Source organism: Protopterus annectens, chromosome 2.part2 (assembly GCF_019279795.1).
Source record: "Protopterus annectens isolate FY-2018-M chromosome 2.part2, PAN1.0, whole genome shotgun sequence".
Taxonomy (NCBI): domain Eukaryota; kingdom Metazoa; phylum Chordata; order Ceratodontiformes; family Protopteridae; genus Protopterus; species Protopterus annectens.
In genome coordinates, this window is record NC_056730.1 from 739,099,520 (window position 1) to 739,119,729 (window position 20,210).

General features: G+C 40.3%; 1 protein-coding gene across 2 annotated transcripts in view; it reads left to right on the forward strand.

Moving 5' to 3' along the window:
• The window catches only part of MCTP1 (multiple C2 and transmembrane domain containing 1), a 3,344,116-nt gene that overhangs the window by 1,555,051 nt on the left and 1,768,855 nt on the right, over positions 1-20,210 (forward strand). The window lies entirely within an intron of this gene.

Below are 20,210 nucleotides of genomic sequence, written 5' to 3' on the forward strand. Positions count from 1 at the left end.
TATAGAATTATAATATCTAGTCATGTATTTATTTGATATGATAAATGAAGGCAGTTTGCTGTTTTGTAAAGTCCAAGTTTTAGGGGACCTGAGGAAAATGCTTGTAAACATACAGTAAACTAAATCAAACAATAACAACAAACAGTGAGTGGCTCAAAATGTAGTGTGTATTAAAACATATTTAAGAACAAACTAAATAATTTAAGAAAAACATGTAGCGAGTGCACACAAGTGATAATTCAGAAAGTACACACAGTAAACAAAATGCAGCATATTCTGTGAAGTGGGAAATGGTAAATTGGTGGATGAAAAGCATTCCAGTAATAATGAGAGGTGGAGGAGGTAAGAATTAGTGAGCTCTTATGGCCATCTGCTTTGCTGTCTAGGGTTAAACATCAACAGGTAGTGAGGAAAGGCTCACTCAATTATCACAGATGTAGAGGTGTCATTGACAAAGCAAAACAAAATAGTGCAAATATGTCTACTCATGGTATCAAACACTATCCCATTGGATAAATATATTCTTAAATAATACACATGGCATAAAATACAAGGTTTATATAGAACTCCTAAAATAACATTCTAAAGGAAAAAGACAACTAAGTAATCAATTATCATTTATCAAATCAATCCATTCCACAAAATTACAATATTAAGTCCTAAAGGATTGGCAGTACTGTGCTGAACCTAACTATATACTCACCTTACTTTTGCTCCAGTATGTTATGCAGCTTATCTTCAGAATGCCTAATACTAACATAAAATGATGCAAAGACATAAATTTAAAATAAAACAAATCAGATAAGAGTAAGCTGGAATGTAAGCAAAGCTGCCAGATAATTTTGAGGTGATTGCTGTTGTCTGTATGGACAGTCTTCATTAGATCGTACAATTAAAGAATCATAGTGAGGAATGCACAAGTTCTAGCAAGCTGTTAACATCTCACATTAGCACCACAAACCATGAGTTGCAGTGTTACATCATTCAGAATATGAAAAGATCTGCAGGTGGGCATGAGTAATCTGGTAGTTGGATTGGTGTCAGTCAGGTGGAATGCAACTGCTAATGTCCAATCAGTAAATAGACAATGGGAGCTGAGGGTGCTGACAGCTTTGTCCAAAGGGAATGATGCATATGGGGATGATCACAGAATACACAGTGAGATGGAAAAGCAATAACAAAAGGTGTGTCAGCAAACCAATGGGAACATTACAAGGGGAAACTGACCAATCAGAAAGTGATCCATTGGGATGCCTAAAATGTGTAAAGTTAGCCAGTCACAGAATGGAGATCTAATCTAGGTAACCAAGGTGCACGAGAGAAAATAACTGCAATTGTTCAATATTTGGAAGTACAAGACAGTAACAACTATTGTGTTTTTATTAATGTCAAGTGGTGCTCACTTGTTGAGTCTAATCTGCCAGGACAGTTCATCATTTTCAAAGGTGGATCTATAGTCCACATCAAGTGGGTTTCGGTATCCTTTGAATCCAGTTAAGATATTTGCAACCATATGTTAGCTTCTTTTTCTGCAAATATTATGAAACCCTGCATTTGCTCAATTTATGCTATGTCAATCCCCAGTGGAGCCCCTGGATCAGCAGCTTTCTTCCATCTATATCTATTTGGATACACAGATAATTGATAAAGCATCTCCCAAAATACCAATACTAAAATATATATTTGCCACTCTATTACTTTTTTTAAACAGATTTATTGAATTACCACTTGTGACATAGGCAAATTTATATTTATACAAAAGTAATCAAACTGTATTAACAAATTAACATTAACAAACATTATACTTCACATATATTGCTATTTATTATTTAAGCTAAGCAACGTTACATATATTATTCAATTTCTGCCTTTTTTTAAACAAGAAACATCTTTATGAAACTATCACGACATAAACAGTCATACATTTATATAAACGAGAACTCAGTAACTGATAATGCAATTTGCATCAAGTTATTACTTACATTTTGTATGTCTAATCCATATTCCACCCAAAATGTTGAGGTAGGGGAAGTGCCTGTGGTGATGGTGCAATGTACAATGCAAAACCTAAAAGAAACAAAAAGTATCCTTTTCTAGTATCTCAGCCAAATTAGAAAGTTCTGCTCACATACAAGCAGACTTCACTTAGGGTCATTTTCTTCTCTTTTGTTAAGGTCTAGACTGGGCAGCATACCTCTCAATCCACATCAACCAGCCCACCAGTTAACAGCGGGGTGCCACAGGGGTCAGTGCTGGGCCCCCTACTGTTTTGTATGTACTTCTCAGAAGTTCAGGTCAAAACTAAAGGGTTGTGGCTGACCAGGTATGTAGACGACTGCAAACTAGGTGCAATCATTGAATCCCCAAATAATGTCAGTATACTATAGGATGGTCTCACACAGACCAAGAACTGGTGTACTAGTCATGGTCTCAAACTGAATGCAAAGAAATGCATCATCATTCCCTTTGGCACAAACAATGTCCCTTCACACTATCAAATCAATAACAATACCCTAAGTACCCAAGAAGTAGTAACGGTCCTGGGATCACAGGTTGACAGCGACCTTAACTTTGACCACCATGTGTCTACCATTGTAAGGAAATAATTTCACATATCTCATCTGATTAGTAAAGGCATCAACTTGAGAGAAAAAGAAGTTATAACCCCCCTGTACTTGGCACTTATCCAGCCCATAATTGAGTATAACGTCCCATTCAGTATGTACTGTACTAGGCACCTACAGCAATTAGAGAGACCGCAGAGGTTTCTAACAAAGAAGATCAAGGGCCTCCAGCATGTGCCTTACACAGACGGACTAAAATCCCTGTCACTATACTCTGTATTACATAGACTTGTTAGGGGAGACTTATGCCTGACCTAAAGAGCAACCCAAGACCCAAACCTAATGAACTTACTGCATATCTGTAAATCATGGGTCTAGCACTACCCATTCCAGGAACTTAAATATGGCCTGTAACTTAAATAGGACATGCTGGAGGGACAGATTTATCTCCCAGCAACTGCCACGTCTTTGGAACAGGCTACCAATTCATGTGAAACAGAGCACCTCTATGACACTGTTCAAGAAGAACCTGGATGAGTGGATGGGCACTATAAATTCTTATCAGGGATAGCTCCCACAATCCTCCTGGACATGGACAGTCATCACTAAATGCAGTCTTGGATATTGACTTGTACCTCTATGGCATTAGATTGGGTTGAAATGGCTAGGCTTAAATTGACCTCCGGGTCGATAGCCTAGTAATCTGCTATGATCCTATGATCAATCTCTTAAAGCAAGAAATCTAGGCAAAACAAAATATAATGGACAAAGTACCAAAAAATAGCGACAAATTTTAAACATTACTGTTTGTTATGATAAGAAGGAGCATGGGTTTAAAACAGCCAGAGGAGAAGATGTGATAATGAGAGAAAAAGCATAGAATATCAGCTGGAGTTAAAAGGAAAAGAAAAGCTGGAGTAGTTAATATAGGATTACGTGAGAAGAAATAGTATTTTATCCAGAGTGGTGAAGAGTTAAGTCCAGTTATCCATGAGGTGCATTTTTAGGACTTTTTAGAGAATTTGTGTGAAGAGTTTAGTCTTGTAGCGAATTGATTGGCACTCCACTTTTTTGAGATATGACATGAGAATAGAACGTCTCCTGCTGAGTTAGCTGATTTGGTCACACTTAGTCTTTTCACTTGATCCTAGGCTTCTGTTTGAAATGTCCCAAGTAAGAATATCGGCTAAGCTTGGGGCTTCTGTTTGAAATGTCCCAAGTAAGAATATCAGCTAAGCTTGGGGCTTCTGTTTGAAATGTCCCAAGTAAGAATATCGGCTAAGCTTTGGGCTTATGTTTGAAATATCCCAAGTAAGAATATCGGCTAAGCTTTGGGCTTCTGTTTGAAATGTCCCAAGTAAGAATATCGGCTGTACTTGGGGTTTCTATTTGAAATGTCCCAAGTAAGAATATCAGCTAAGCTTGTAGCTTCTATTTGAAATGTCCCAAGTAAGAATATCGGCTAAGCTTTGGGCTTCTGTTTGAAATGTCCCAAGTAAGAATATCGGCTGTACTTGGGGTTTCTATTTGAAATGTCCCAAGTAAGAATATCAGCTAAGCTTGTAGCTTCTATTTGAAATGTCCCAAGTAAGAATATCGGCTAAGCTTGGGGCTTCTGTTTGAAATGTCCCATGTAAGAATATCGGCTAAGTTTCGGGCTTCTATTTGAAATGTCCCAAGTAAGAGTATCGGCTAAGCTTGGGGCTTCTGTTTGAAATGTCCCAAGTAAGAATATCGGCTAAGTTTGGGGCTTCTGTTTGAAATGTCCCAAGTAAGAATATCAGCTAAGCTTGGGGCTTCTATTTGAAATGTACCAAGTAAGAATATCGGCTAAGCTTGGGGCTTCTATTTGAAATGTCCCAAGTAAGAATATCGGCTAAGCTTGGGGCTTCTGTTTGAAATGTCCCAAGTAAGAATATCGGCTAAGTTTGGGGCTTCTATTTGAAATGTCCCAAGTAAGAGTATCGGCTAAGCTTGGGGCTTCTGTTTGAAATGTCCCAAGTAAGAATATCGGCTAAGTTTGGGGCTTCTGTTTGAAATGTCCCAAGTAAGAATATCGGCTAAGCTTGAGACTTCTATTTGAAATGTCCCAAGTAAGAATATCGGCTAAGCTTTGGGCTTCTGTTTGAAATGTCCCAAGTAAGAATATCGGCTAAGCTTTGGGCTTCTGTTTGAAATGTCCCAAGTAAGAATATCAGCTAAGCTTGGGGCTTCCATTTGAAATGTACCAAGTAAGAATATCGGCTAAGCTTGGGGCTTCTATTTGAAATATCCCAAGTAAAAATATCAGTTAAGCTTGGGGCTTCTACTGATATTGTGATGTGGGTAGAAGATGTGCTGAATAAGAGAAAATAAATTATTTTCCAGTACAGATTTTAGTAGTTGGTGATGTGTGAATTTCTCTAGAATTTTAGCTACAGGGGAGAGGATAGCAATGTGATAATAGCTGGTGAAGTCTGTAGAGTGCCTACCTTTATGAAGTGGTAAAATGTAGGATTCCTTCCAGAGCAAAGGTACATACCCCTCTTCAATGGAGGATTTTATTAGAATGCTTGCTGGTAGGCTACTGTATCTGCTGTTAGTGTCATATATTTAGGAAGAGGGTTATCTGGGGTGAGAGTGGTAAGTTTAAGCTTGAGAAGTTTTTTGATGAAGGAGGTTTGTATAGGTTTGAGAGATATTGTATTTGATTGTTGAACAGACTCGTGTATGTATAGATGTAGTTGTGTCTTTTAAAAGTGAGGTAACTGAATGAAGGAAGTATTGAACTGGATATCTATATTTTCTGTGAAGTTGTTTGTTGTGGTTGAGTTGTACATCTAGGGCAGATGAGTTTGTTTATTGATGACCAGAATATTTTAGGGTTTTATGACCTGTATTTTGTTGATTGGTGTAGTAAGATTTTTTAATCTCATTTGAACTTATTTTTTGCCTGATTTCAAAGCTGTCTGTAAATGTGGAGATTGGAGTAATTTTTGTTTTGTTTCTAATGACTCCAGTCTTTGTCTCTATCTGTTCGTTTGTTTTGTTAACCAAGGAGCTGGACTGACTTTATTTCTAAGAGCGGCATAGTCGTTCAGTATGTACTAGTAAAGGTATTTTTATCACAGTTTGTTGTGTTGTGAGATTGATTTTTGAGGTGTGTTTTGGGGGTGGATGGAGATTCTCTTATAATAAATGTGGGTAGGTATAATATTTTCCTGTAAAACTTCTGAGGATCCAGTCCAGGGTGCTTTGTCTGTTACTGTTTTTGTTGTATTGTTTAAGGTATCTGTAAGTTCAGTAAATCCATAGAGGTTAATGTTTTTGTTGGAGGATATATTTTTACAGTTAGCCAATCAATATTAAAATATCATATTTTGATAGTTTCTTGACAGGTAGATGAAGAAACCCATGACATGAGTTCCTCAGATGTTTCAGTGTTATTTCTGGGAGGATATATACTTCTATTAAAGTAGTTATGATCTTATGGCTGTGGGATTTCAGCTGTTCTTATAGTTGGAGGGGGTATTTGGATGAAGTGAGAGGTTGAAGGTTTGTTTATAGATGATTGTAACCGCACCTGCATTTTTCTTTCTTCTTTCAAGACTAAGGATGTTATAGCTGTGGGAACCATTTCTTCATCACACATTTTCTGCTTTAGCCATGGTTCTCTGGCTATGATTATGTCATTTAGGTGCTGGGAAATCCAGACATCCACCTCTGAAAGGTTGTTACAGATACCTTTGAGGTTTTTATTAAGAGGAGAAGCCCTTTTGAATATGTTGGGTGAGGGAGAGATTGTGAAAGGGAGGGGATTTGTGAATGGGGTCCTGGGTTAAGATAGATATCATCTGAGAGATGACATTTTAGAAGATGAGGTTGTTGTATGTGTATCCACTTATATTTCGGTTTGCAGAATGACCAACTTAGAATTACATCTGGGGTAGACATGCTTGTTTTTGAACAGGAAAATATTGGCAGGGGTTAAAAGGGTGAGGGTTATGAAGATATTACTATCCCTGAAAGTAGTCTGGTCGTTAATTGAGTTGAATGAAGGTAGCTCAGTACTTTCAGATACTGTAGTGTGTGTAAATGCAGTCAGGAGAAGTGATGGAAGAATGTTTAGGATTAGGATATTATAGTAGAGGAGAAGGAGATGTCAGATTAGTTCAGGATTAAGGCTTGCAGTTTCTCAACATAATACTACTATACGTAGATGAGTCTATGTGCTTTCCTAGAACACCACAGGAAACAGCTGTCATTCTGTGTGTCATGTACCCTACTCTCTGAGGTAATAGATGCTATAAATTATACACATGCAGCAATAAAAGCTTCCATGACACGTGGTTACAAAGATCTGTCAACAAGATGGGCTACAATTTAGTGAACTGCCAAGTAATCTGTAGTGCACATGGGATCTTAAGTGATGTGTCCACACAAGACCCAGACAATTCACATTTTATGTATATGGCATACGTCTCAGCTATATCACCATTTCCTGGATGGTGACATCCCGCAGGGCCATTTAGATTGTAAGTGCAGGCCCTGTAGCTAATGTTAATATATATTACTGCATTGTTTCAGGTGATGCAATATATCTGTACTCGGTTCTACCTGACATGGTCGACAGCTCATATGACTGAAAGCTCACATGGTCGACAGTTCATTTGATCAACATGAATTTTAGGTGGGGGGCTTCGCCCCCCACACCCCCCAATGTGGGGGGCTGTGCCCCCCACACCCCCCTAACTATATATATCAACTCCAAGGTCGCACAACATTGGGGAGGGGGGCAAATTCATGTCGATCAAATGAACTGTCGACCATGTGAGCTTTCAGTCATATGAGCTGTCGACCATGTCAGGTAGAACCCTGTACTCGCATCTGGAACTCACAACATGTGGCCCATCTGCAATATAACATAGGTTCATAGGTTTATAGGTTCATAGGTTCATATTAGGCTATCTGCCCTGGGGCATTTATAAGCCTAGCCCGATTGTGTTTGGCTTACGCCACCCCTTGATTTGAGTATACTGTACCCTTTTTAAAGTTTAGTTTACTGTGCCTCTATCTAATAGTGACACGGAAGTAATCCCCGGGACAAACCTATGATCCCCCATCCACTCAAAAAGATTCTTCTTGAAGAGAGTCAGTGAGGTGCTCTGCCTAACATGAATTGGAATTCTATTCCAGAGCGAAGGGAGCCTCTGGGTTATGAATCTGCCCCTCCAGCATGTTCTATTTATTTCTGTGCTGAGGTTCAAGTCCCTCGATCACATGGCTCTAAGGGATTTAGATTTACTGAGGTGGAGCATGTCCATTAATTCTGGGTTGGACATAGCTTTATATGTCAGGCATAGATCGCCTCGAAGTAGGCGGTATGCAACTGAGTAGAGCTGGAGTTTTTTTAACCGAGCAGCATATGGCATCTGTTTGAGTCCCTTGATCCTCTGGTGAGGTACTTTTGGGGACTTTCTAATTGCTGCAGGTGTCGGGTAAAGTACATCCCAAAGGGGGCATTGTATTCTATGATGGGCCTGATGAGGGATGAATAAAGGGGCACGATTACCTCTCTTGATCTAGATGTGAATCCTTTCATGATGAGGTGGGCTATGTAGAGGGTCTTTCTAACCACTTTGGCAATGTGGTTGTCAAAGGAGAGATTGCTATCAACTTGGGTCCCCAGATCCCTAATTACTTTCTCTGTACTTAATGGGCTACCACCTATGTGGTAATTTGTGGGCACATTGTTTTTGCCAAAGGGTATGACTATACACTTTTTAGCATTTAGCTTTAGACCATGGCTCTGGCACCAGTTATCCATCTCTGCGAGACCTTTTTGAAGGATGTTTGTGTCAGCTGGAGAGTCGATTATGGCGCCCAGTTTGCAGTCATCTGCGAACTTGGTGAGCCATAGTCCTCCCATGTTGGCCTGTACCTCAGAAAAGTAAATACCGAACAAGAGAAGTCCCAGGACAGAACCTTGTGGGACACCACTTGTGACCAATTTCGAGTCTGACATGGCTCCAGCAACTCTGACTCTGTGAGTTCTGTCTTTGAGCCAGTTTGCGACCCATCTTGTGACATAGGGGTTTATATTTAGGCTGGATAGCTTATCTATGATGCCCGAGTGGGGTATTGTGTCAAATGCCTTTGCGAGGTCCATATAGGCTGTGTGGACTACCTTCCCTTCATCTTTGGCCTTGGTGACTGTTTCAAAGAAGTCGACCAGGTTCAAAAGGCAGGATCTGCCCTTGACGAAGCCAAATTGGGTAGGATCTAGTGTCTGTAGGTCCCCAATGTCTTTGTTTATGAGTTCCTTGATGATCCTCTCAATAGCCTTGCAGACTAGGCTAGTCAGGCTTATGGGGCGATAGTTTCCAGGGTCCGTAGAGGTGCCACCTTTGTGGAGAGGGACCACTGTTGCTGTACGCCATTCGTTGGGCACATATCCTGTAGTGAGGCTGAGATTGTACAGCAGTTTTACTTGAGGGATTAGTTCTTCTTGGAGTTCATGTAGGATGCAACCCGGGACGTCATCTGGTCCCATGGAAGCAGTGTTTTTTGCTTTGGAGAGGGCGGCCTTCACCTGAGCATCAGAGATGTTTGGGAGGCTGCACTCTCTCGGGATAGATACTTGCTCTTTTGGGGGGGAGGGGGTGGAGATGTTTGCACTGAACCTGTCTGCCAGGATATTGGCAATGTTTGTGGGTTCAGTGTATTTTTTCTCGCTTAGAATCAACTCAGAACAAGACTGGGAGTTGCATCCCAGGTTCCTAACATAACTGAAAAAAGTCTTATGATTGTCTTTAGTGTCCTGTGCAATTTTTCTCTCGAAGCTGGCCTTGGAGGATTTTATGAGGGATCGTAATTTTTTTGCTAGTACTGATCACAGATGCCTTCCCTTTTAGGGATTTTGCTCTATCATGTAGTAGCTTCCTCCTTCTGTTGTACAGTTTATTTATGGCTGGGGTCCACCAGACTGGACGCCTGCCTTTGGATGACTGGGTCTTGATTTTGTTTGGGATAGCATGATCCATGCATTCCTGGAGATGTCCGTAGAATGCGTTTATATAGGATTCTGCAGTTTGGGCTGTAGTTTCCACTGGCCCTGGGGCCTTGAAGGATTCCACTTCGGTTTTGAGAAGTGTGAAGTTCGCTTTTGAGAAGTTTTTCACTGTGGTTTTCTGGGCTGGGGGTGGGGTCGGGATATGGATATCCAGTGAAATTAATTTATGGTCTGAGCTTACCAATGAGGGATATATTTCTGGTATGGAGCATAGAGTCCCCATGTTGGTAATGATCAGGTCTAGTATGTTTTCCCCTCTTCTGGGAGTGGTGACTAGTTGTTCCCTTGCATTTGAGTTTATAAATTCCAGGAACCTTTGGGCTAAAGTGCTGAGGCTTGAGTAATGCTCCCAGTCTATGTTTGGGTAGTTGAAGTCACCCAATATAATGGTGTTCGGAGAGATCTTCATGTTCTCCAATGTTTTCAGGAAAGCCGAGTGGGAATCCTGACTTTGAGAGGGTGGTCTGTAGGATGCTATAAACTGAAAAGCAGTCTTGCCCACTGTCAGTTGCACATGGATGGTCTCCGATACTTTGTGCAATGCCACTAACCTGGAAGTGTGGATATCCTTGATAAATATGGAAACTCCCTCCTCCTTTTGTGGTTCGGTCCGGGTTTTGAGGCCGAAAAGCATGATATGAGGTATAACCTGGTAGTGCTGGGGTGCTCTCTGGAGCCTTGAACCAGGTTTCTGTCACTGCACAGATATCGATGTTCTCCATACTGAGGAGAGCTTCGAGTGCATGCATCTTGAGGTTAAGACTTCTGGCATTTAGCAGCATTACCCTTAGTTTCTTGTTCCTTGTGCTGTCTATGGAGGTGGGTTTGACTTTTGAGCCTTGCCTAAAAAGGCACTATGGGGTGGCAAGAGCCTTTGCCAATATCCGAAAGCCCAGGGGTGACAGGTGCAAGCCGTCCCTAGCGAAGCAATGTGGCTTGTCGAGCATGTCATCCCAGGCTGATAGACACTGGATCCCCTTTGAATGACACCAAAATTTTAGCCAATTGTTAAAATCGATAATTTTGTCTTTATACTGTGGCATCATTCTAGGTGAGGGTAAGATGCTGCTCAAGGTCAGGGTCATACTGGCCTGGGCTACATGATCAGAGAGCTCCTCTATGTCTCTTTTCATGTAGTCGAGGGAGGTACATCTCAGGTCATTCACGCAAGCATGTACAATGACTGAGTCATATTTGTATTTGCTTTGGAGTGACCTGAGTGCTTGCGTTATGTGGAGGATCCTAGCACCCGACAGGCAGCTCACTGTGACCTTCTCTTTATTCAGCCTGGTGAGTGGGACGTCAGTGTGTCTGACAATAAATTCACCTATTACAAGAGTATCAGGTGTGTTATTCAGCCTTAAGGGCTGTGACTGCTTGGCACACTGACTTTGTGTGCTATGTGTTGTACGTGTTTTGTTTTAGGTTCATAGGTTCATAGGTTCATACTAGGCTATCTGCCCAAGGGCATTTATAAGCCTAGCCCAGAGTTTTTGTGGCTTTCACCACCCCTTTAGTTTGAAGAAAACTATGCCCATTGTTTTGCTGTGCCTCTGTCAAGCAGAGACACTGAGGTAATCCCTGGGGTATATCTGCGATCTCCCATCCATTGGTCAAGATTTCTCTTGAACACGGCCAGCGAGGTGCTCTGCCTCACATGTACCGGGATTTTGTTCCACAGCATAGGGAGTCTTTGTGTGATGAATCTGTCCCTCCAGCACGTCCTATTAATAACTGTGTCAAGGTTTAAGTCTCCCGCCCTTGTAGTTCTGAGGGATCTAGATTTTTTGAGGTGAAGCATGTTCATCAAATCTGGGTTTGACATGGCCTTGTATGTCAGGCACAGGTTACCTCTGAGCAAGTGGTAAGCGACTGAATAGAGCTGAAGTTCTTTCAGTCGGGCAGCATAAGACATATTTTTGAGACCCTTTATCCTTTTGGTGAGGAACTTTTGGGGCCTTTCCAGCTGCTGCAGGTGTCGGGTCAGATACATTCCGAATGGAGCATTGTACTCAATCATTGGTCTGATGAGTGATGAGTACATGGGGACGATGACCTCCCTTGATCTAGATGTGAATCCCTTCATGATCAGGTGGGCAATGTAGAAGGTCTTCCTAACTACTTTAGCAACGTGAGTGTCAAACGAAAGGTTACTGTCAACCTGAGTCCCCAGATCCCTGATAACTTCTTCTGTGCTCAGTGGATTGCCACCTATATGGTAGCTAGGGGTAACCTTGTTTTTCCCGAAGGGTATGACTATGCATTTCTTGGCGTTTAACTTTAGGCCATGGCTCTGGCACCAGTTATCCGTTTCTGTGAGACCCTTCTGAAGGATATCTGTGTCAGATGTGTTTTCGACTATGGCGCCCAGTTTGCAGTCGTCTGCAAACTTTGTCAGCCATAACCCTCCTGTGTTTGCTTGTACTTCAGAAAAGTAGATGCCGAACAAGAGTGGGCCCAGGACTGAGCCCTGTGGGACCCCACTTGTGACAGGCTTTGAGTCTGACATGGCGTCAGCAACTCTGACCCTGTGGGTTCTGTCACTTAGCCAGTTTGCAACCCATCTTGTGATGTATGGGTTTACATTTAAGTTGATGAGTTTTTCAACGATACCTGAGTGGGGTATTGTGTCGAAAGCCTTTGCCAGGTCGAGGTAGGCTGTATGGACTGCCTATCCCTCATCAATGGCCTTGGTGACTGTTTCGAAAAAGTCGACCAAGTTTAAAAGGCATGATCTGCCTTTGACAAAGCCAAACTGGGTTGGATCCAAAGTCTGCAAGTTCCCTATGTCTTTATTTATGAGTTCCATTATGATCCTCTCCATGGCTTTGCAGATCAGGCTTGTCAAGCTGATGGGACGGTAATTTCCAGGGTCGGTGGAGGCACCGCCTTTGTGAAGTGGGACCACAGTTACCGTGCGCCACTCCTTGGGTACGTATCCTGAGGTGAGGCTAAGATTAAGCATCTGCCCTAACTGCGGGTTTAATTCCTCGTTGAGTTCGTGGAGCACACAGCTGGGGACACCATCCGGTCCCATGGATGCTGTGTTTTTCGCCTTAGAGAGAGCAGTTCTCACCTGGGCGTTAGAGATGTTTGGGGGGCTACAATCCTCTGGTATAGATATCTCTCCTTTTGGGGGGGGGGAGTTTGCAGTGAACCTGTCAGCCAGTATATTGGCAATGTCTGTAGGTTCAGTAATTTTCACATCATTTTGAACTAATTCTGAGCATATCTGGGAGTTTCCTCCCAGGTTTCTAACATAGCTAAAGAAGGCCTTATGGTTGTCTTTTGAGTCCTTAGCGATTTGGGGTAGCATTTGTTTGGATGTCTGCTTTGGAGGTCTCTGTTGCTTAGGTAGATTTTTATTTAGAGCCTCCGAGTATGTTTTTGTGTTTTTATGTGTTTGGTTCGCTGTTGTGGTGGGACTATGTGATACTGGAATTGTGTTGTGTGAGGTTACCTTCTCCTCCTCCTGACTGGTTACACCAGTTTTGAGATGAGAGAGCTCAGCCTCCAGTTTGGCTATATGGTTGCATCTCTCACATATATTTGAACCTGTTTGGAGGAGGAGAGGGTTGTCCGTGTACATGAGACAGTTGTAACATTGCCTCAAAATTCCCAGATTCACCAGCTGGACTGGAGAGGAAACCATTGACTGACCTTTGGACATGCTAGAGTAATATAGGGAACTGAATTAAAACAGACCAATAGGGGACAAGGTAATCGTAGAGAGTATAAGAGTAAGTAGTGCTTATGGTTTATTAGTGTTAACTTGTAAAATTACTTATTTGGACCAGTGAGGGGCCTTAGAATGAGAATATGGTGTTTAATTTGAGAGATAAAGCAGTTCTAAGGGAAAAAGTGAAGAGCAGACTTTGTGGAGCCAGGAATAGTTTAAACCCAATTAGGCGGCACTGCCCGATGTTGCGCTAAAAACGCACAAACAGCAAAAGAGGGTTTTAAGAGAGGAGATCAAGGAGTTAGAATTGACCCAAAATGGCCAATAAAACTACAGTTTCAAGGCAGTAACCACTCCCACAGGGGCAGGCAGGCTGTTCAATGTTTATCACTGCTACTGATGAACACAGAGACTTCCCTTTAGCCCAAGCAAACAATGGCCTCCAAGAAACTTACAAACAGTTCAGAACAGCAAATCTGTAACTGAACTTTTTTAAATCTCAGAAAAGTGGGAAAAAAGCAAGAATTTTTTTGTTTTTTTGTTTTTTTAAGGAAAGCAGAGGTTCACAAGTATCAGCAAGTTAGAACAGTGCAGTAAATGACCCCACACTTGAGTGCTAGGCCAGAGACAGATAAAATGCAAGTTTTAAGAAAAAAAGATTTTAAAAATAAGTGCAGGCAGGAAATTCAGTAATCAGCTCTAGGTTTTGTTCTAAATACAGTTACCAACACAGAAATCAAGTTTAACAAGCCAGAAAATGCACAAAAGTAGGCGGCAATGCAGAAAAACGTAACAAATAATCTGAAGCAAAATACTTAAAATCTCAAAAGTGGCTCCTTTCTTCTCTCAGCGTTTTCTCCTCTTGGTGGGTGCTTCACCAACAGCCAATAAGGCCAAAAAGACGCCAAAACCACGAGGCAATCGGGTTTTAAGAGAGGGAGATCAAGGAGTTAGGAATTGACCCAAAATGGCCAATAAAACTACAGTTTCAAGGCATTAACCACTCAGGCAGGCTGCTCAATGTGTATCACTGCCACTGGTGAACACAGAGACTTCCCTTTAGCCCAAGCAAACAATGGCCTCCAAGAAACTTACAAACAGTTCAGAACAGCAAATCTGTAACTGAACTTGCCACATGCATGAACCTGCAACCTCACAGAGTGTGTGCTTTCAACCAACTCAAAGGCAACTTCTGCTGCCTTCATATGTCTAACCCTGCTATCGCGTACAGAGAATGCTCCTAGCATCTGCTGTGTTATACAATGTAGTAATGAGGACAAATGCCAGGCAGTTCCATGGTAATGGTGCAATTATACTATAGACATGTATGGCCAGAATGAAAGATGCATCAATACCATTATTCAAAGACAGTGAGGCAGAACAGGATCAGCAGGTAATTCCACAATCTTCTACCCCAGATGATGAGGAGCACAATGCACAACTATGCAAGCAAATCAGCAATATCTAGTCTAGACTCTGTACCTGGATAATCACCCAAGAACCATGCTGTGTCAAACAGAAACAGGAACTCTGTGTCCTAATGTAGCCAGCTGGCACTGGTGAGTGACATTCACTAAGGTGCCATAGAATACTGAAGTCAGCTTCATGATGAAATGAGTAGCCAAACACTGCCTGCATGATACTCTGGCACACCTACTGATTTTATTCTGAGTAACACCCACATATTGGGGGCCACCTGCAACAACATCCTACCACCCAGATACAATGTATATCAACTAGATAGAAAAAAAATAAAAAAGCAGGTAGAGTAGCAATAATATACAAAAATAGCCTGGAAATTTCAGCACCTTAATTCACTATCTCAACATTCAGTGATGCAGAACATACCTCTCAACCTCTTACAGTAAGAAATGTGGACAAAACCCAAAATAATGGTGGACAAAGGACCAAAAATAAGGATAGGTTGTAAATATTCCTGTTTTAAACTTAGAACATTCCTAGAATAACAGGATTTGCATTAGTATCCATTTTCTGAATGATAAGAAGTCTGAAACTAAAATGTATGTTATTGTTTCATGACTTAATCCTCAGTGATTTTCAAGAAAACCACAAATTTTATGATGTACGGACCAAAAATATGAGACAAAAAATCTGGAAGCAAGAAATCCAAGAAAAACTTTGATAACTGAAAATTTCAAGAAAGATGAACTGTCACAGGCAACAAGGACCCCACCTTCTACTCACTAAATATTGAATTCCATTATCAGTTGTTCATTATGCCTTTAAGTCTTAAACATCAATGTGTTTCATCCTATCCCCATATATCCAGCAAGTCATCTAAGGCAATACCCAAAACAAGTAACACTAGTTTGCTTTTAAGATGTTCTGAATTTAGTATCCAGAATACAAAAGTGTAGAATTCAATGGGTGGTATCAGTAGCTCAATGGGTGGTATCAGTAGCTCAACATCCCTAACCATTTCTGTAAAAAGATTTCCTTGTTTTGCATTCCAATGTAACTGAAATGATGCTTGTTCCTATAAATACATAAACATGTCCATTCAGCCCTTTGCTAGACTTACATATTCAGGGATTATAAAATGGTAGCCTAACATTCCATACAGGCTGTTGTAAGGAAGGGACTTCTCCTCATACAGCTTCCATAATAATCATAAAGCACAATTACAACAAATCACAGTCTGTGCATCTAATTCAGTCATCACCAAGGCCCATATTTTGCAGAAGAACTATTTGTATATTAGTCCATGACATATCAGCAAGGGCAAGTATAGCTTTTCCACTAAAGTCCAAAATTAAAGTACATTATGCATAAGCCTTGCACACAGCTTGTAGTGTATGTATCAGCACTCTTCCAGACCTATGTTTCAGTCAGTTCTTTCAGCTCCCATCAAGTCTCCAAAGTACACTAAAGTAATCATAACTGAAGTTGTAAATGTCTTCTTTGAGTTCTGCATTTAAGCGATCAATTCGATCACAATCTTAACTGCACTATTTGTTGACAAACAGATATATCAGTAATACATAATTATGATATGGAATATGCTGTCAGATACCCATGACAACATTAAGATAAATAATGCATCAGGTCTCCCCTGAAAAGAGGCTAGTAGCCTAGTGGGACTTAACCAGTCAACAACGGAAAAGTAAATAAATAAACTAGATAAGATAAAGCTTTTGATACTGTTTCCCACAAACACCTTCTCTATCATCTCTCAAACCTGCATCTCTCACCAAACACTTTATCCTGGTTCTCTAGTTATCTGTCAGATAGATCGCAGGCAGTTAAATGGAAAAACTCCACCTCTACCTTCTTAACCTACCCCGACCAGTGTGTCACAGGGATCCATCCTTGGACCTATGGTTTTTAACATCTTTATCAATAACTTTCACACTGCTATTCCTGATGCCAAAATCATTCAATATGCAGACGATTCAACCTTAGTCTGCTCTGCCACAAACCTCCCTGAACTGCTGACTAAAACCCAAACTGCTTTTTCAACTACTGAAAATTGGATGCGCCAAAACCACCTCTCTCTCTCAATGCAAGTAAATCAAAAATTCTACTGTTCTCTCCCACAAAGACTTACTCCTACGACAAAAATACTTTCAAAGTCCTTAGTCAAACCAACTCACCTATAGAAGTGGTTCCTTCCGCTAAACTCCTTGGCATTACTATTGACGAACACCTCAAGTTTGATATCCATATTCAACAAAATATAAAGAAAACCCACCAAAAGCTAGGTATGCTGTACAGGAACAATCTCTTTCTCTCTAACTCTACTAGGCATACTCTGGCCACTACTTATCTTCTTCCCTCCTTATTATACGGAGCCCCTCTCCTAACTAACCTGTCCTCCTCCATCACCTCCAAACTAGAAAACCTCTGTAATAAAATATTTAAATTTGCCACCAAAACCAAAAATTCCACCCATCATTGCCTTACCCTTCAATCTCTGAATTGACTAGAATTCACAAACTACCTAGACTACCTCCAACTCACCACTGCACACAGACTTGTATTTCACCCAACAAAATGTCCGGCTCTAACAAATATCCTTCCCCCTTACACCCCTAACAGAACTCTCAGATCTGAACATCAAAACTTAATTACTATCCACAAACCTAAATGACCTGCTGACCAACTTCTCCTCTCTTTCTCACTAGGCAAGAAATATAATTCTCTCCCTTCCACTCGAGGACAGTATCAAACTCAGAAAACTTCAAAACTCAGGTTTTCAATTCCTGTCCACTAAATGGAAATGTACCTGCCTTCACCCTACCTAATTTTATTTATGTGTATGCCCCCAGGAGATTTCCCAGGTTCCTAAGCTCTCTATAACTCTCACAGCTATTTTCCTAATGAATGGGTCTAACCTCTCTGCACCTCCTATAGCTACTAATCACATGATTCCAACTTTGTAAATGTTGTAAGTAGCATCTCACTTTAAATGACTGCATGTAAAGTGTTTCCATACTTACCTTAAATGTGTGTATGTAAAGTGTTTCCACACTTAAAATATAAGAACGTATGCTCAAATAAATCTGTACAGTACAACCCTTAAGTGCAACCACAATGAATTTTGTTGCTCATGCATGACATTGAATGTACATATTTGTAAACTGTTCTATATACTGTTTCTTTTATATTTTTGTACCTCTACTGTAATATGTAGCTTTTCTCCCCGGGCCTTCACTGAAAACGGGACATTTGAGCTCAGTGGACTTCCCCGGTAATCAAACTGGAAATAAATAAATAAATAAATGCTGGGATTTAGCTTGAATGACTAATTGTACCCCGTACCTTTGCAATGTCGTATCCTCATTATTTAATGATCATGCTTTTTAATTGAAAAACAAAAAGGTTTTAGAATGATGGTCTTTTTCTTGTGTATGTATCCAGCCTGCAAGTCATGGCTCTCACCCTTTTGGCAAAAAAACATCTGGAAAAAGCCAAAAATAAGGGAGTGGGGGCAAAGGCCCAAAATAGGGATACATTTTAAATATTCCTTTTATAAACTTAGAAAATTGCTAAAATAAAAGATCTTGTGTTACCATGCATTTTTTGAAGGATATGAAGTCTGAAACTGAAATGCCTGTCATTATATGGTGAATTCAGTCCTCACTGATTTACTACAAAAATTTTAATTTTATGAGAAACAGACAAAAAAATATGAGGCAAAAATCTGGACATACTGTAAAAATCTGGAGAGTTGGGAGATATGCTGCAAGTTGAATAATTTTGTTTCATGTTTTTTCCTCTGTCTTGTAAGAACTAAGGTTTTCTATCAAAGAAAAAGTAAAGACTAATTTGATATATGAGTATAACAGTATACAGTTGACACCGAAGAATACAAAAATGAAGGAATAAATTAGCATTTTTGAAGTTTAGAGATGTCAGTGTGCACATGTGTGTGCGTGCGTGCGTGCGTGTGTGCGTGCATGTGTGTGTGTGTGTGTGTGCGTGTGTGCGTGTGTGTGATTTTTTAATACGGATGCCTGATGGGTCTGCACTTCACGTATATGATGTTTTCTTATAACAATGTCTGGTAGTAGTGATATCTGTGAAATTGTAATGTTTGTATTTGCAGTGGATCACTATAATTAGTGTTTTCGAACTAGTTTTAGTAGTTTCATTATCTAATAGTGTCAAGCAGATATTCAGAGGAGGCTTGTTAAGTTTTATTTAGTTAATGAGAGAATTGTGTTACTGTCATTCTTCCTCATTGAAGTCTCAGTTTTTTATTTGTGTTTTGTTTATGTATTTAGCTTGTATGTATATGGCGTTAACTGCACATTACTAAGAGTTGACTTCTTTTTCTAATGAAATGGATTGCTTCAATGGCTGGCTGTGGCTTTATCTTTCTATTGCCTTTTGAAAATGTCTATTTGTAGGGCTCATTATGAAAGATGAATGTAGTAGAATTTTGTTTACATTTTCTTTCTGAGGAGCTCTGTTGTATCCCAAGTTGTATAAAAGTTCTCTGGGAGAACTTAAATCTTAAATCTTGGAAAAGTCTTTAATTTCGATAAGTGATTAGCCAAAGTTAGCTACATAACTTGTATCACTGTGTAACAGTCCTCATCAACTAAGGTGATCAAACAACTCCTTAATCTGCCATTATTTCCTGAAAAAAAGACATAATTCAGTCAAAAAGTTATAATACATGTTTGCTGCATCTGACTAGTCCATCTGTTCGTGGAAGACCTATAGGATGTGAGAAAAGGCCCTGTACAAAGCTGTGTTAAGTATGTATTCTGTCCAATGGTGTATCAGTCCTAGAATCATTTTATGGTGCTGCAGTCAGAATTTTGGTGAGCATCACATAGTTCTTGCTTACTGTGTTACATTTCTGACAATTAACACTTGTCTGGAAACAATCTAAAATGGTAAATATCAGACCTCAGAAATCACTTTCAAGCACATTGAAGTATTTCAGAGAAGCTGGTTCTTCCAGTTCTTCATACTCTTATGAAAGGTTGTTTGGTATCTCCCGAACAGGAAGGTTCATATTAGCAACCACTCATCACACACTTGTCACAAGTCCATCATTTGCAAGTCCTTAATATGAACACATTGTGTGTGCAAGTTGTCTGAGAAAAGCATATTATCTGTGTCATTCTAAGGCTAGCATTTCAGGAAAACATTCAGCTTTTAAGTTGATGTTTATTTCAGATCTGCTATGGTAAGTGATTAGTGAGGCATTTTTTTCTGGAATCTATTTGTGATTGTGAATGTATTAATGTTTACTTACTTTAGAAGGCACGGCTTATTTCTGGTGTCCAGGCCAATGTCTTCTTTCCAAAAACATCTGAAAATGAACTGCATTCCTTTGTTGTAGAAACAGCAAATTAAAAGCTTAAATTCAAAAATACAGGCTATCCATAAAGGGAGGTTCTGTAGTATGCCTTTAACTGAGGAATGATATACTGTATAT